Raw genomic sequence first — 19,090 nt, 5'->3', positions numbered from 1 at the left:
CCAGGCAAAGGACGGACACTGCCCAGAGGAGAAGGGGACGAAGGAGGGAAATCCCAACCACAGCACTGTGCGTTCAAACCAGTGGCAGCCGGCACCCTGCCCCACATCAAAGACACTTTTTAAATTGTCAGACCTCTGGGCCTGTGGCCACAGTCAAAGGGGGCTCCAGGGATCCACTACCCTAGGAAAGGGGAGAAAGAGGGACACCGCCTAAGGCTGCCTCAGCTCCTGACCCACAGATTAGGTCTGCCATGTCCCAGGAGCCCTTCCAGGCCGGGTGGGGTTGTGCTGTTGTTTGCCTTGGAGCCAGCAAGGGGCTAAAGATGTGCAACCCTCCCAATCTCCAGAGGCTGATTGTTGAGGACTAAGAAGGAAGTGGAAATATTTCAAACCCAGGGAAAAGGGAGGGGACTGCCAGAGAAGCCTAGAGAACTGTCTCAGAGAAAGTTTTAATTACAAGGCTCATAGCCTCCAGATAGGAAGCCTTATCACATTGATTTGATCTGTGTTGCAATACACTCTGACCAGGCATTGAGAGCATCCAAAGAGCCCCATCTGCTGGCAGACCAAGGAAGTACACACAAGAAAATTAAAAATATATAGGAAAGGCTTTTTCTGCCTCTATAATCTCCCTCCCCAAGGCCCTAGGAAGTGACTTGACAACCAATTACTAGGTCCAGTGCCCAGTTCTGAGCAACCAGCAGGACAACCCTAACAATCCAGGTCGAGCCAAGAATGAAAGACCAGTGGTAACACACAGCCTCCTGCCACTAAATCCCTACAAAAGAGAAAGAAATTGAACACTTGAGTAAATTACATCCTAATCAAATGCCTAGATATCAGCAAAAAATTACAAGCCATACTAAGAAAATAGAAGACATGGCCCACGAAAAGGAATATATCTTAGCCCCAGAAGAGATGGAGAATTTGAGAAAACTAATGAGTGAGATGCACACAAATTTCCAAAATCAAATTAATGAGTTGAAAGTCAATATGTTCAAAGAGATAAATTACATCAAGAAGACATTGAGTGAGCGCAAAGAAGAATTAGAAATCCTAAACTGAAAAGTAACAGAACTCATGGGAATGAAAGACACAACAGGTGAGATCAAAAATACATTTGGGGAAACGGACTTTGGCCCAGTGGTTAGGGCGTCCGTCTACCATATGGGAGGCCCGCGGTTCAAGCCCCGGGCCTCCTTGACCCGTGTGGAGCTGGCCCATGCGCAGTGCTGATGCGCGCAAGGAGTGCCCTGCCACACAGGGGTGTCCCCCGCGTAGGGGAGCCCCACGCGCAAGGAGTGCACCCATAAGGAGAGCCGCCCAGCGCGAAAGAGGGAGCAGCCTGCCGAGGAATGGCGCCGCCCACACTTCCCGTGCCGCTGACGACAACAGAAGCGGACAAAGAAACAAGACGCAGCAAAAAGACACAGAAAACAGACAATCGGGGGAGGGGAGGGGAATTAAATAAATAAAAATAAATAATAAATAAAATCTAAAAAAAAAAAAAAACATTTGACCCATACAACAGCAGACTCAAAATGACAGAAGAAAGAATAAGTGATACCAAAGACAAAACAGCTAAAATTGAAGAGAGAAAAGAATAGAAAAAATTGAGCAGGGGCTCAGAGAATTGAATGACAATACAAAATGCAACAACATATGTATCATGGGAGTTCCAGAAGGAAAAGAAAAGGGAAAAGGTGCAGGAAGATTTAAAGAAATCTTAGCTGATGGGAAACGGACTTTGGCCCAGTGGTTAGGGTGTCCGTCTACCACATGGGAGGTCCGCGGTTCAAGCCCCGGGCCTCCTTGACCCGTGTGGAGCTGGCCCATGCGCAGTGCTGATGCGCACAAGGAGTGCCGTGCCACGCAGGGGTGTCCCCCGCGTAGGGGAGCCCCACGCGCAAGGAGTGCACCCATAAGGAGAGCGGCCCAGCGCGAAGGAGGGAGCAGCCTGCCGAAGAATGGCGCCGCCCATACTTCCCATGCCGCTGACGAGAACAGAAGCGGACAAAGAAACAAGACGCAGCAAAAAGACACAGAAAACAGACAACCGGGGGAGGGGAGGGGAAGTAAATAAATAAATAAATCTTTAAAAAAAAAAAAAAAAGAAATCTTAGCTGAAAATTTCCTGACTCTTATGAACAAAATGAACTTACATGTCCAAGAAGCGTAGCATACCCAAATCAGAATAAATGTAAATAAATCTACTTCAAGACACATACTACTCAGAATGTTAAACATCGAAGATAAGGAGAAAATTCTAAAAGCATCAAGGAAAAACCAAACCATCACATACAAGGGGTGCTCAGTGAAACTTAGTGTGGATTTCTCTTCAGAAACCATAGAGGCAAGAAGACAGTGGTATGATAAAATTAGGATACTGAAAGAGAAAAACTGCCAGCTGAGAATTCCTTATCTAGCAAAATTGTCCTTCAAATACGAGGATGAGTATAAAATATTCACAAACAAATAGAAACTAAGAGGGGTAGCAAAAGAGAATCCACCTTTGCAGGAAATACTAATGGAAGACTTAGAACCTGGAAGAAAAAGGAGAGACAGGCTTGGAGGAGAGTATTGAAGAAAGAATAACAGAAAGGATAACCAAAAGAGTAAAACTCTGTTCTTTGCCATGTCTTTTATCCTAATCATAACTCACCCTAATCATAACTCAATCATACCCAGGTACAGATTAGATTACAAGCATAAGTCTGTATTTCCTTTTGGAATTCATCAATAATATTAAACTGTTACACTCCCCAATCAAAAGATACAGACGGATAGAATGTATTAAAAAAACATGAGCCGTCCACATGCTGCTTACAAGAAACTCACCTTAGACCCAGGGATACAAACTGGCTGAAAGTGAAAGCTTAGAAACAGATAATCCACACAAATAGTAAACAGAAAAGAGCAGGGGTAGCTATATTAATATCAGACAAAACAGACTTTAAATGCAAAAAAGTTATAAGAGATACAGAAGGCCACTATATATTAATAAAAGTGACAATCCACCAAGAAGATATAACTGTCATAAATATATATGCACCTAACCAGCGTGTCCCAAAATACATGAGACAAACTCTGGGAAAACTAAAGGGAGAAATAGACATCTCTGCAATAATTATTGGAGACTTCGACACCCCACTCACATCAGTAGATAGAACAACTCAGCAGGTTATACTTTCTTCTCAAGTGCTCATGGAGCTTTCTCCAGGATAGACCACATGTTAGGGCACAATGCAGCTCTCAATAAATAGAAAAAGACTGAAATTATACAAAGCCCCTTCTCAAATCATAATGGAATGAAACTGGGAATCAGTAATAGACAGGAAAAAAGTAACTTAGCAAATATGTGGGGGCTGAACAACACACTCCTAAATAATCAGTGAGTCAAAGAAGAAATTGCAAATGAAATCAGTAACAATATTGAGACAAATGAAAATGAGAATACAAATCATCAAAACACTGAAGGCAGTGTTGAGAGGGAAATTTATAGCCCTAAATGCCTATATTAAAAAAGAAGAAGCTAAACTCAAAGATTTAACTGAACAACTAGAGAAACTAGAAAAAGAACAGCAAACTAATCCCAAAGCTAGCAGAAGGAAAGAAATAATAAATATTAGAGCAGAAATAAATGAAATTGAGAACAAAAAAAAAAAGAGAAAATCAACAAAACCAAAAATTAATAAAATTGACCAACCCCTAGCTAGACTAACCAAAAAAAAAAGAGAAGATGCAAAAAATACAATCAGAAATTAAAGGGGGCAGTTATGACTGACTCCACAGAAATAAAAAGGATCACAAAAGGATATTATGAGAAACGGTATGTCAACAAACTAGGCAACCTAGATGAAATGGACAAATTCCTAGAAATGCACAAACAACCTACACTGACACTACAAGAAATACAAGAACTTAACAAACAAATCACATTTAAGGAGATTGACTCCATAATCAAAAATCTCCCAATAAAGAAAAGTCCAGGACCAAGTGGCTTCACAGGTGAACTCTACCAAGCATTTCAGAAAGAACTAACACCAATCCTGTTTAAACTCTTCCAAAAAACTGAAGAGGATGGAAAATTACCCAACATATTTTATGAAGCCAACATCACCCTGATACCAAAGCCAGATAAAGATACTATAAGAGGGAAGTGGACTTGGCCCAATGGATTGGGCGTCCACCTACCCCATGGGAGGTCCACGGTTCAAACCCCGGCCTCCTCGACCCGTGTGGAGCTGGCCCATGCGCAGTGCTGATGCACGCAAGGAGTGCCCTGCCATGCAGGGGTGTCCCCTGTGTAGGGGAGCCCCACGCACAAAGAGTGCTCTCCGTATGGAGAGCTGCCCAGCGCAAAAAAAGTGCAGGCTGCCTTTTGTGTGTGCCGCACACACGGAGAGCTGACACAACAAGATAACGCAACAAAAAGAAACACAGATTCCTGGTGCCACTGATAAGGATAGAAGCGGTCACAGAAGAACACACAGCAAATCAGCGAATAGACACAGAGAGCAGACAATAGGGGGTGGGGGGGAGAGGAGAAAAATAAATAAAAAATAAATCTTTTTAAAAAAGGATCCTATAAGAAAAGAAAATTACAGACCAATCTCTCTAACGAACATAGATGCAAAAATTCTCAACAAGATACTTGCAAATCAAATCCAATAGCATATCAAACACTTGTATATTATGACCAAGAGGGATTTATTCCTGGTATGAAAGTCTGGTTCAGCATAAGAAAATCAATGAATGTAATATACCACATTAACAAATTGAAGGGGAAAAAAATACATGATAATCTCAACCAATGCAGAAAAGGCATTTGACAAAATCCAGCATCCTTTTTTGATGAAAACACTTCAAAAGATAGGAATATAAGGAAAATTCTTCAATATGATAAAAGGCATATATGAAAAACCCGCAGCCAACATCATACTCAATGGGGAAATGTTGAAAGCTTTCCTTCTAAGATTGGGAACAATACAAGGATGCCCACTGTCACCATTGTTATTCAATATTGTACTGCATGTTCTAGCTAGGGCAATAAGACAAGAAAAAAAATTAAAGGCAATCAAAGAGGAAAAGAGGATGTAAAACTCTCACTGTTTGCAGATGACATGATCCTGTACTTAGAAAATCCTGAACTATCCACGACAAAGCTACTTGAGCTAATAAATAAGCTCAGTAAAGTGGCAGGATACTAGATCAATGTGAAAAAATTGGTAATGTTTTTGTACACTAATACCAAACAATCTAAGGAGGAAATCAGGGGGAAAATTCCATTTCCAACAGCAACAAAAAGACTCAAATACCTAGGAATTAATTTAACCAAAGAAGAACAAGACCTATATGAAGAAAACTACAAAACAATGCTAAAAGAAATTTAAAAAGACCTAAACAGATGCAAAGACATTCTGTGTTCATGGATTGGAAGACTAAATATCGTGAAGATGTCAATCTTACCCAAAATGATTTATAGATTCAATGCAATACCAACCAACATGCCAACAGCTTATCTTACAGAATAAGAAAAGGCAATCACTAAATTCATTTGGAAGGGAAAGTGCACCTGAATAGCCAAAAGCATTCTAAAAAAGAAGAGCAACATGGGAGGAATTTCACTGCCTGAACTTGAAACATATTACAAAGCTACAGTGGTCAAAACAGCATGATACTGACATAAAGATAGACATGTCAATCAGTGGAATAGAATTGAGAACCCAGAAATAAACCCTCACCTATATAGTCAACTGGTTTTTGACAAACCTACCAAGTTAATGTTAACAGGACAAAACAGTCTCTTCAACAAAAGGTTCTGGGACAACTGGATATCTATAACCAAAAGAATGAAAGAGAATCCCTATCTCACTCCCTATATAAGAATCAACTCAAAATGGATCAAAGACCTAAATTTAAAGCCAGGGCCATAAAACTACTAGAGAAATGTAGGGAAACATCTCAAGACCTTGTAGTAGGTGGTGGTTTCTTGGACCTTATACCCAAAGCATGCACAACAAAAGAAAAAACAGATAAATGGGACCTCCTCAAAATTAAACACTTTTGCACCGCACAGGACTTTGTCAAAAGGGTCACAAGGCAGCCAGCTCAATGGGAGAAAATATTTGGAAATCACATATCAATTAAGCGTTTAATATCCAGGATAAATAAAGAGATGTTACAACTCAACAATAAAAAGACAAACAACCCAATTAAAAAATGGGCAAAAGATTTGAATAGGCATTTGTCCAAAGAAGAAATAAAAATGGCAAAAAAAAAAACCTCTTGAAGAAATGCTCAACATCACTAATGATTAGGGAAATGCAAATCAAAACTACAATGAGATATCATTTCACTGTTAAAAAGACAGAGAACTGCAAGTGTTGGAGAGGATGTGGAGCGATAAGAACACTTGTTCACTGTTGGTGGGAATGCAGCATGGTACAGCCACTGTGGAGTACTGTTTGGCAGTTCCTAAAGAAGTTGAATATAGAGTTGCCATTTGACCCTGCAATATCACTACTGGTATATACCCAGAAGAACTGAGAGCAGTGACACGAACAGACATCTGCACACCGATGTTCATAGCTACATTATTCATGATTCATGATTCATTATTCATGATTGCCAAAAGTTGGAAACAGCCTAGGTGTCCATCAAGAGATGAATGGGTAAACAAACTGTGGTGTATTCACATAGTGGAATATTATGCAGCTGTAAGAAGAAATGAAGTCTAAAGCACATGACAACTGGACAACTGGATGAACCTGGAGGACAGTTTGGGTGAAGCAAGCCGGACACAAAAGGACAAATACTGTATGATTTTATTACTATGAACCAAATATACTGTGTAACATACTATATGATTTTTTAAAAAATTTATAGGTATCTAGTACATTTAATTGAGAAATGTAAAAAAAATTTAAATTATATAAACTGCTGGGAGATACTTCATGGGTCCTTTACATTTTGGCTGGCCTTATAAGCAGAGGAAATAACTACCTTGGGTTTCAGGCTCTCTTATTTTTTTCTTTTTAAATTTTTTAAAAATTTATTTTATTAGAGAAGTTGTGGGTTTACAAATCAATCACGCGTAAAATACAGAATTCCCATACACCATCCTACCACCAACACCTTGCATTGGTGTGGAACATTTATTACAATTGATGACAGCACTTTTTATAATTGTACTATTTTTTTTTTAACAGTAGTCACCTTTGTTACACTTTGTGAAGATTACTAAATTGTATTAAATCATACTATCATCTATCATCCATAAATTACCTTAGGTATATTTTTCCCATATACCACCCTATTATTAACACTATGTCTCAGTATCATACATTAGTTATAATTCATTAAAGCACATTCTTGTACTTGTATTATTACCTATAGTCCATCATGTACAATAGGGTTCACTGTGTTGTACTATCTTATGTTTTATCTTCCCCCCCCCGAGATGGTTCCCTCATCTGTTTGCTCATTGTTTTTACTCATTGTCTACTTGTTGTTGTTGTTGTTGTTTTCTCATTGTCTTTTCATTGTCTGTTTTTTCTTTTAGGAGGCACAAGAAACTGGACCCGGGACTTCCCATGTGAGAGATGGGCATGCAACTGCTTGAACCGCATCTGCTCCCTGCTCATTTGGTTTTGCTCCTTGTCTGCTAGCTGGTTTTTTTTTTTTCAAAGATTCATTTCTTTCTTTCTTTCTCCCGCCCCCTCATTGTTTGCATATGCTGTGTCGGTTTGTTGTGTGCTCGTCTTCTCTTTCTAGGAGGCACCGGGAACCGAACGTGGGGACCTGCCATGTGGGAGGGAGGCATTAATCACCTGAGCCACCTCTGCTCCCTGTTTTGTTGCATCTCTCATTGTGTTTCCTCACTGTTTCTTGGTTGTGTCATCTCATTCCATCATTTTGTCACATCAGCTCACTGTACCAGCCCGTTGCATCAGCTTGCCTTCTTGCATGTCTTCTTCAGGAAGCATTGGAAACTGAACCCGGACCTCCCCCGTGGTAAGCAGGAGCTCAGTCACCTGAGACGCATCTGCTTTCCTCTGCTTGTTGTTTTTGCTTGTTGTCTGCTCATTGTTTGTTTGTCTTCTTTAGGAGACACAGGGAAATGAACCCAGGACTTCTCGTGTGGGAGGCAGGCACTCAACTACTTGAACCATGCACTCCTTGTTTTATCTTTTAATTTTTATTCTAGTAGTGTACACATCCTAAAGTGTTCCTCTTTAACCACATTTACTTCTACAATTCAGTGCTGTGGTTACACTCACAATAATGTATCACCACCATCCATTTCCAAACCTTTACCATCAACCCAAACAGAAACTCTGCACAAGCCGAGCATCAACTCCCCATGCTCTAACCCCACTCTATCTCCTGGTAACCTATATTCTAGATTCTAACTCCATGAGTTTGTTTATTAGTTCATATGCGTGAAATCATACAATATTTGCCCTTTCGTGTCTGGCTTATTTCACTCAACATTATGTCCTCAGAGTTCATCGGGCTGTCTTTTCCTTCATTTTTCATATACACATATGCCCATACTTATGTCTTTGGTAAACAGGATAGTTTAGATACTACACTGCAACTTGTGTGTGTGTGTGTGTGTGTGTTTCATTAAAGAAGAGATCATGGAAGTGTTTCTATGTCAGTACATGTAGATGTAAAATATGTAAACAGTAGAGATGGGCATAAAGTGGAAAGTATAGGTCCTCCCATTTATCTCCTGACCTGCTGTCTCCACTCTTCAGAAGCAATTACTATTAAATTCTGTGGTATCCTTTTAGAAATTTTCTGGCATATTGACAAACATATTTATAATATTTTATTTTTAAGAAAATGGGATGATATTGCTCAAATTATTCCAAAACTTGCTTTTATGTCCAATACTGTATCTTAAACATTTTTCTATGGCAGTACACATACCTGTATCTCATTCTTTCTAATAGTTCTTTCTAATAGTTACTAAGCATTCCGTTGTAAGAATGTACTGTAATTTATGCAACCATTCCTCTACTGATAAAAATTGAGGTATTGATTTTTTCCAATTTTATTTTTTTCTTTTAAAAAAAATTTTTTACAAACACTCTGCCTTCCTCCCTCCCCACACCCATAACCTCTAACCTTTCTATCTCTGTGAATTTGCTATTTCTAGTAGTATCTTATTAGTGATATACTATTTTGCCCTTATGTGTCTTGCTTGAACATAATGTTTTCAAGTTTCTTCCATGTTGTAGCATGTTTCATAACTTCATTTTTACTTTCGGCCAAATAACATTCCATTGTGTGCGTGTATCACATATTGTTTATCCATTTGTTTGTTGATGGACACTTGGATCGTTTCCAGCTTTTGACTATTGTGAATAAATGCTACTAAACATTGGTGTATGTGTATCTGTTTATAAACCTGTTTTCAGGGTTATAAAGAGGGATTGCCAGGTCATATGGTAATTTTATATTTAGCTTTTTGAGAATCTGCCATATTACTTCCAACAGTGGCTGCATCACTGCACTTTCCCACCAACAATGGCTAAAGTTTCAATTCACATCCTTTCTAAAGCTATTTTCCATTTTTTTAAAAAATAGCCATCCTGTGGGCATAAAGTGGAATCTCATGGTGGTTTCATTTTGCTCTTTTTTTTTTAGGAGTACTGGTGATTGAACCCAGGACCTCATACATGGGAAGCAGGTGTTCAACCATTGAGCTACACCTGCTCCCTTTGACTTGCATCTTTTTTCTTTTTTTTCACTTTTTTCGTTTTTTTTATTACCTTATTTTTTCTTTTTCTTCTTTCATTTCTTTTTTACTTCTTTTGTTTTTTGTTCCTTTACTTTTTACTTTCCCTTTTCATTTTTTTTGTTTTCTTTTTTTACTTTTTATCGACTTGCATTTTTAATGGCTAATGATGTTGAACTTCTTTCCTTGTTTTGTTGGCCATTTGTATATCTTCTATGGAGAAATAGCTATTCAAGTCCTTTGCCCATTTTTTAATTGGGCTGCTTGTTTTGGTGGTTTGAAGTCATAGGTACCCCAGAAAAACCTATTCTTAAATTAAGTCCATTCTTGTGGGTGTGGACCCATTTTAAGTAGGACCTTTTGATGAGATGACTTCAACTGAGAAGGTGTGGCCAGCCTCAGCCAGGATGGATCTCAATCCTATTTGGCATCCTTTATAAGTGGAGTGAAAGTCAGACAGAGAGAGAGAAAGCCACAGGAAGCACAAGGCTGGACACTGACAGAACCCGGAAGAGGAGAGAGAGAGCAGGAGATGCTGCCAGGTGCCTTGCCATGTGACAAGCTGAGGACCAAAGTGCAGCAGCAGCCAGAACACCAGTCTTCTAAAAGAAAGATCACCCAAAGGAATAAAAAACAAACAAACAAAAAAAACAAAAATAAAGAAGAAAAATGGAAAAAAAATTAGCAAAAACAAAAAGCAAGCAAGCATCACCTTGACATTTTGATTTGGACTTTCTTTTAGCCCCGAAACCACAAGCTAATAAATTCCCATTGTTTAGCCTGAATGCATTCTGTGGTATTTGCTCAAACAACCTAGGAAATGAAAATGCTTGGTTTTTTGTTGTTGCATTGTAAAAGTTCTTTATATACTCTGGATGTTAAACTCTTTTCCAAAATCTGGTTTCAAAATATTTCCTCCGTTCTGTAGGTCGTCTTTTCACTTTCTTGATAATTTTATTCAGTGCATAAAAGTTTTCAATTTTGATTAAATCAACTGTATCTATTGTTTCTTGTGTTGCTTCTCCTTCTTTTTTTTTTTCTCTCCCCTTTCCCCCTCACACCCCAGTTGTCTGCTCTCTGTGTCCATTCCCTGTGTTCTTCTGTGACTGCTTCTATCCTTATGAGCAGCACTGGAAATCTGTGTTTCTTTTGTTGCATCATCTTGTTGTGTCAGTTCTCTGTGTGTGCAGTGCCATTCCTGGGCAGGCTGCACTTTCTGTCACGCTGGGCAGCTCTCCTTACGGGGCGCACACCTTGCATGTGGGGCTCCCCTACGCGGGGACACCCCTGCGTGGCAGGGCACTCCTTGCGCGCATCAGCACTGCGCATGGGCCAGCTGCACACGGGTCAAGGAGGCCCGGGGTTTGAACCACCGACCTCCCATGTGGTAGGCGGATGCCCTAACCACTGGGCCAAGTCCACAGCCCTGCTTGTCCTTTTGGTGTCATATCTAAGAATCCATTGCTGAATCCCAGGTCATGAAGATTTGTCCCTATGTTATCTTCAAAGAGTTTTATAGCGTTAGCACTTGATCTATTTTGAGTTTATTTTTTTATATAGTGTGAGGTAGTGGTCTAACTTCATTCTGCTGTATATGGTTATCGAGTTTTCTCAAAACCATTTGTTAAAGAGACAATTCTTTCCCCATGGCATGTACCTAGCACCTTTGTGAAAAATAAATTGGTCATTTAAAAATAAAGAAAAAACATATTTTAAAAAAATCAATTGGTCAGGGAAGCATGTGTGGCTCAAGCACTTGGCACCCGCTTACCATATGGGAGGACCCAGGTTTGGTTCCTGGTGCCTCTTAAAGAAGACAAGCAAGATAGCAAGCTGACACAATGGGCTGGTGCGGAGAGCTGATGCAACAAAATGACTCAATGAGGAAAACACAACAAGAGACACAACAAGCAGGGAGCAGATGTGGCTCAAGTAATTGGGTACCTCCCTCCCACATGGGAGATCACAGGTTCAGTTCCCAGTGCCTCCTAAAAAAAAAAGAAGAAAAAGAGGAGCAGACACAAAGAGCACACAATGAACAGACACAGAGAGCAGACAGTGAGCAAAAAGCAACAAGGGGGGGGTTAGAAATAAATAAATTAATTTGATTAATCTTAAAAAAAAATCAACTGGACAGGGGAGCAGATATAGGGGTCCCTCCTAAAAGCAAATCAAACAAACAAATGAAAAAACTAATTCTTGTTGGGAAGTGGATATAGCTCAGTGGTTGATCGCCAACTTCCCATGTACAAGGTCCTGGGTTAATTCCCCAGTACTTTATTTAAAAAATTCAGTTGGCCATAAAATTGTGGGTCTGTTTCTGGACTTTCCGTTCTGTTTCCCTGATCTATTTGTCTATCTTTGTGCCAGCACCACATTGGGGTTTTTTTATTTGTTTGTTTTTTAAGATTTTATTTATTTATTTCTCCCCCCACCCCCCTAATTGTTTTGCGCTTGCTCTCTGCTGTCTGTGTCCATTCGCTGTGTGTTCTTCTGTGTCTGCTTGTCTTCTCTTTAGGCAGCACAGGAACCCAATCCTGGGACCTTCCAGAGTGGGAGAGGTGCTCAATCTCTTGTGCCACCTCAGCTCCCTTGTCTGCTGCATCTTTTTCTGTCGCTCCGCTGTGCCAGCTCTCCGCGTCAGCCAGCACTCCTGTGTGAGCCAGCACTCCTGCATGAGCCAGCACTCCTGCGTGAGCCAGCACTCCTGCGCAGGCCAGCACACCACATGAGCCAGCACTCTGCGCAGGTCAGCACTCCACGTGTGGGCCAGCTCTCCTCTCGGGCCATTTTGCCACGCAGGCCACATTGCCTTCACCAGCAGGCCCCAGGATCGAACCCTGGACCTCTTATATGGTAGATGGGAGCCAATTGTTTGAGTCACACCTGCTTCCCAGTACCACATTGTTTTGACTACTGTCATTTTGTAGTACACTTTGAAACCAAGAAGTGAGAGTTTCAACCTTCTTCTTCTTTAAGATTGTTTTGGGGAAATAGATGTGGCTCAGGTACCTGGGCTCCTGCTTACCGAATGGGAGGTCACTGGTTCGGATCCTGGTGCCCCCTAAAGAAGACAGTGAGCTGGCACAACGGGCAGGCACAGTAAGCTGACACAACAAGATGACACAATAAGAGATGCAAGGAGGAAAAAGATAATGAGAAACACAACAAAGCAGAGGAGGCTCAAGCAATTAGGCACTTCTTTCCCACATCAGAGGTCCCAGGTTCAGCTCCCAGTGCTTCCTAAAGAAACAAGGAAGACAAATAGACACAGCAAGTGAAAAACAAAAGGGAGTGGGAAAAAATAAATTATAAAATAAAACAAATCCTTAAAAAAAAAAAAAAAGAATTGTTTTGGCTGTTCAGGGTTTTCTGCAGTTCCACATAAATTTGAGGATCAGCTTTTCCATTTCAGAAAAAAAGAAAAGGGCTGTTGGAAGTTTGATAGGGATAGCAGTGAATTTGTATATATCTTTGGGTAATATTGATATAATAACTCTTCAAATCCATGGACATGGGATGTCTTGCCACTTATTTAAGTCTTCTTTAATTTCTTTCAGTAGCATTTTGCAGTTTTCAGGATACAATATTTTTGTATCCTTATTTAAGTTTACCCCTGGATATTTTATTCTTTTAAATGCTATTGTAAACAGAGTTATTTTCTTAATTTATTCTTTGGATTTTTCATGCTAGTGCATAGGAACACAGTTGTTTTTGTGTGTTGATCTTTTACCCTGCCATGTTTCTGATTCATTTATTAGCTCTAATAGTTTTCTTGTGGGTTCCTATGGGTTTTCTATATATAAGATCATGTCATTTGCAAGTAGAAATAATCTACTTGTTCCTTTTCAATTTTTGTTACCTTTTATTTCTTTTCTTACCTAACTTCCACTGGCAAAAACTTTCAGCAATGATAAAAGTGGCATCCTTGTGTGATTCCTGATCTTATGGGGAAAGCTTTAAGTTTTTCACCGAGCATTATGTTAGCTGTCGGTTTTTCATAAATGGACTTCATCAAGTTAAAGTTCCCTTCTATTCCTACTTTTCTGAGTGAAATTATAAAGAAAGAATGCAAGATTTTCTTGAATGCCTTTCTGCCTCTATTGAGATAATCATGTGGATTTTTTCTTCATTCTGTTTATGTTGTGCATTACATTGATTTTCATATGTTAAGCTATTCATGAGTTTCTGGTATGAATCCCACATGGTCATAGTATATAATCTTTTTAATATGCCATTAGAATCAGTTTGCTAGTATTTTGTTAAAGACTTTTGCATCTGTATTCATAAGAGAAATTTGTCTATAATTTTTCTTCCTTATGATGATTTTACCAGGCTTTGGGATCCCAGTTATCTTTTCAAACCTGTTTATATAATGTTTCCCTCCAGAGAAAAGGGCAGATTTGTTCACTGACCAGTATAATAAAAATAATGTCTACCCCTAAAAACTATAATTTATCATTATAAAAGATCCAGGTCTCTAAACTCAAGATTTCTCTCTTATAGCACGACCCATTGCATATGCAAGTGCCAACTGGTGAACAGTACCCTGGGACCCAGAGAAGCAGGCAAGATAATGCTGACAATCTGGTTACCACTATTTTTAAGAATAATAAAGTTCTTTTTCTCTGACCCAGGAGTCTCATGTCTTTTGCCAGCATCCTTGAAACTCTGACAGGCTAATCTGTAGCTCGCAGGTAGGACAAACTCTCAGAATTTTCAAAGTTTTTCATATAAACTTAAACTGTGTTCAAAATAAAGGTAATAAACACTCAAAACTCATCACTTTTTTCCTATTATCTCTGCTTTTGAGGCTATTTACATGTATTGATTTACATCTGTGGTAACTGTGTGGTGGGAATACTACATCATCATGCGCTTCTGCGCATTTAGTGACATCACACTGGCAGCTTGAAATCAGTCATGAAGGTGGTATTCATGCCACAGAAATTGCTCCCCCCCCCACTCTGAGAGCTGGTTTAAATATTTACTGCCATACCGCTATCTAAATCCCACAAATCCCTCTCCAGCAGAGTGTTCTTGAGAAGCTTGTTGAAATGCAGGCTCCAAATGGGACATCCATAGACCAAACAAATGAACCCCACCTAAACCTCACACCTTACACAAAAACTAAATCAAAATGGGTCACAGATTTAAATGTAAAACATAAAGCTCTACAACTTTCAGGGGGAAAAAAACATAGGAGAATATCTTTGGGATCTAGGGCTAGGCAAAAAGTCTTTAGATAGATTTAACATGAAGGCATGATCTATAAAAGAAAAAACTTGGTGAACTGAATTTCATCACAGTTAAAAGTTTTGCTCTGTGCAAGGGCCTTAAGAGGATGAAAAGACAAGCTACCGAGTGGGAGAAAATATTTGCAAGTTACATATCTGACAAAGGAGTAGTATCTAGAATATATAAAGGCTTATCAAAACTCAATACAGGGGGAAGCAGATGTGGCACAAGCAATTGTGCTCCCGTCTACCATATGGAAGGTTCTGGCTTTGGTTCCTGGGACTTCCTGGTGGAGGTGAGCTGGCCTGCACTGCAGTGAACTGGCCCATGCAGAGAGCTGATGCGGTAAGATGAGGCAACAACAAAAAAAGACACAGAAGAGAAACAATGAGAGACACAATATACCAGGGAGCTAAGGTGGCTTAAGCAATTGAGTGCCACTCTCCCAGGTCAGAAGTTCCTGGGATCGGTTTCCAGTGCTCCAGAAGAAAAGGCAAGCAGACACAGAAGAACGCGCAGTGAGGGGACACAGTGAACAGTGAGTGCAAGCAGTTGCAGGGGCAGGGATAAATAAAATAAATCTCAAAAAACACACAAAAAACTCAATGTAGGGGAAAGTGGATGTGGCTCAAGCAATTAAACTCCCACCTACCACATGGGAGGTCCTGGGTTCAGCTTCCGGTGCCTCCTGGAGAAGATGAGCAAGACAGTGAGCTGGTGCGAGGGGCTGGCACAGTAAGGTAACACAAGGTGACACAAAGAGACACAAAGAGGAAACACAATGAAAGAGACAACAACACAGGGAGTGTAGGTGGCTCAAGCAATTGAGTGCCTATCTCCCACATGGGAGGTCCCAGGTTCGATTCCCAGTACCTACTAAAGAGAAGACAAGCAGACACAGAAGAACACACAGTGAATGGACACAGAGAGCAGACAGTGAGTGCAAACATCAAGGGGGAGGGATAAATAAATGAAATAAATCTTAAAAAAAAAAAACCCTCAATATAGGGAGTGGACGTGGCTCAAGTGGTTGAGTGAGTGCCTCCCATACGAGAGGTCCCAGGTTCAGTTCCCAGTGCCTCCTGAAAAAAACAACAAGCAAAACAAATGAATAAACCAGCTCAGGGAAGCCGATATGGCTCAGTGGTCAAGCACTGGCTTCCCATATACGAGGTCCTGGGTTCAATACCCAGTACTCAAAAAAAAAAAAACAAAAACAAATCACTCAACATAAAAAAAGCAAACAATCCAATTAGAACATAGGCAAAACACATGAAGAGACATTTTACCACAGAAGATATACAGATACAAATCAGTTCATAAAAAGATGTTCAAGATCGTTAGCCAATAAAGAAATGCAAATTAAAACCATGATATCACTATATGTCTATCAAAATGGTGAAAATAAAAAATAGTGACAACACCAAATGCTGGCAATGAGGCAGAGAAACTGGATGACTTATATACATTGTTGGGAGGGATGTAAAATGGTACAGAGCTTCTGGAAAACACTTTGATAGTTTTTTAAAAACCTAAACATGCAACTTCTAATTGACCCAGTGAATACATGCCTGGGTCTTTATTTCAGAGAAATGAAGATTTACATTCACCAAAAACCTGTACACAATTGTTTATAGCAGCTTTATTTGTAATAGCCTAAAAACTGGAAGCAGCCCAGATGACCTTCAGTAGGTGAATGGTTTAACTGACTGTGTGGTACATCCATGCTGTGAAGTACTGACCAGGAATAAAAAGGAATGAACCACTGATACATGCAGCAACCTACATGAATCTCCTGAGAATTATGGTGAGTGAAAAAAGTCAATCCCAAAAGGTTACCTACTATATGATTCCACTTACATAAGCAATCTTGAAATAACAAAATATAGAGGGGAGCAGGCATGACTCAAGTGGTTGGATACCTGCTTCCCACATGGGAGATCCTGGGTTCAATCCGCAGTGCCTCCTAGAAACAAACAAGCAAAAAAAAAAAAAAAACAAGCAACAAGCAAACAAACAAGAAGGCCGGGCTCAGTGGTCAAGTGCAGACTTCCCACATACAAGGTCTGGGGTTCAATTCCTGGCCCCCATACCTCAAGAAAAAAAAAAATAGAGAGAGAAATGGAGCACAGATCAGTGTTGCCTGGGAGGGGTGGGGGCAGGAAAGAAGTAGGTGCAGCTATGAAAGAGCAACTAGAGGAATCCTTGTGTTGAGGGAAATGTTTTATATTCTGTCAATGTCTTGGTTGTGATATTATACTATAGTTTTACCCAGTATTATAATTGCGAGAAACTGGGTAAAGGATAGGCCATATTTCTCTGTATTATTTTTTACAATTGCATGTGAATCTACAACTATCTCAAAACAAAACTTTAAATTAAAAACTATAATAACAACCCTGTCCCCCAAAAAAGATTCACCTTGGTAGATAAAGAGGGTACAATGTATTCTTCCCCTCCACCACTCTTCTCATTTCCACAGTATTTGCTGCCTCTGCTTGAAACAACCATCAATCGCTCGATGTTTTGTGGCACCTCAACGTTTTTAAAAACTCTTTATCATTTTATCTGTGGATTCTTTTCCATTCCACCTAGCTTTTGAACTTCAAGGGCATGGGCCAAATAATATTTCATTATATCACCCTCCTTAGCAGCGAGCAGGGTAGCAGCCTTCACCAAAAATTGATTGACACTGGCAATTGAGGAGGGTTGAGCAGTACATAGAAGAGGAAACAGGAATTGTTCAGGGCAGACAAAATTGTAAAAAGAAATTCTGTCCTACAGTGTCTCAATTCTGTCCTACTGGTCTCAACTATTCTTTTTTTAATATTTATTTATTTGTTTATTTCTCTCCCCTCCACCCTCCACCCTCCACCCTCCACCCTCCACCCTCCACCCTCCACCCTCCACCCTCCACCCTCCACCCGGTTGTCTGTTCTCTGTGTCTATTTGCTGCGTCTTCTTTGTCCTCTTCTGTTGTCGTCAGCAGCACGGGAATCTGTGTTTCTTTTTGTTGCGTCATCTTGTTGTGTCAGCTCTCCGTGTGTTCTTGGACAGGCTGCACTTTATTTCGCGCTGGGCAGCTCTCCTTACAGGGCGCACTCCTTGCGCATGGGCTCCCCTATGCGGGGACACCCCCGCGTGGCAGGGTACTCCCTGCGCGCATCAGCACTGTACGTGGGCCAGCTCCACATGGGTCAAGGAGGCCTGGGGTTTGAACTGCGGACCTTGAACCGGGGACCTCCTATGTGGTAGATGGTCACCCTAACCACTGGTCCAAGTCCGCCGCCCTGGTCTCGGCTTTTAAAAAACCACATGGGAATATCTTTGAAAGGAGCATCAAGAAACTGACAAAGCTAGTTGAGGAATGGCTGGTTGAGTACAGGGCTGGGAGGAAAACTTGTTAACACAAACCTTTTTCTTCCTTTTGACTTTTAGAACATGCGAAAAGCATTACCTGGTAGTAATAAATAAAAAGACAAACAAAAAACAATGACCAAAAAAAACCAAAACAATGACATACAATAAAGATATTCATCCCTTTGACCCCATAGTCCCAACTGGAGGAAGGGAAATGTTAAACACGTAAAGATGAGTTACTTAAGTGAATACTTTGTGAGTGCCATGCTCTGTTCTAGGCACTGGGGGTAAAGCAGGGAACAAAATGGAGAAAGATTCCTACCTCCATGGGACTTACGTTCTGATAAAGCGATAGACAATAAGCCAGGCAAATAGATGACATAGTGTGCTAGGTGCTGTGGAGGGAAAACCAAGTCAGGAAGAGAAGGGGGCACTGCGCGGGGTGTGTGGCGGCTTGGCGGGGCTGGTGGGAGAAGGCGTGACTGAGAAGGCGGCCTGCGAGTAAAGACCTTTCAGAAGGGGGCGTGAGAATAGCCGAGCGTGGAGCATTTCAGGCAGAGGGAACATCCGAAGCGAAGGTCTGAGTCAGGAGGATGCTGGGGTGTTGAAGGAATCGCCCGGGTGGCTGGAGTAGATGGGGTGAGGTGTGGGGAGCAGAGGGAGAGCGCGTTAGCGGCCCCCGCGACCTTGGCGTCCACGCTGAGAGGAGAGCCAATGGAGGGCTTAAATAAACGACTTAAA

This window comes from Dasypus novemcinctus, chromosome 2 (assembly GCF_030445035.2).
Source record: "Dasypus novemcinctus isolate mDasNov1 chromosome 2, mDasNov1.1.hap2, whole genome shotgun sequence".
Taxonomy (NCBI): domain Eukaryota; kingdom Metazoa; phylum Chordata; class Mammalia; order Cingulata; family Dasypodidae; genus Dasypus; species Dasypus novemcinctus.
Note: the sequence above shows the minus strand (reverse complement) of the source record.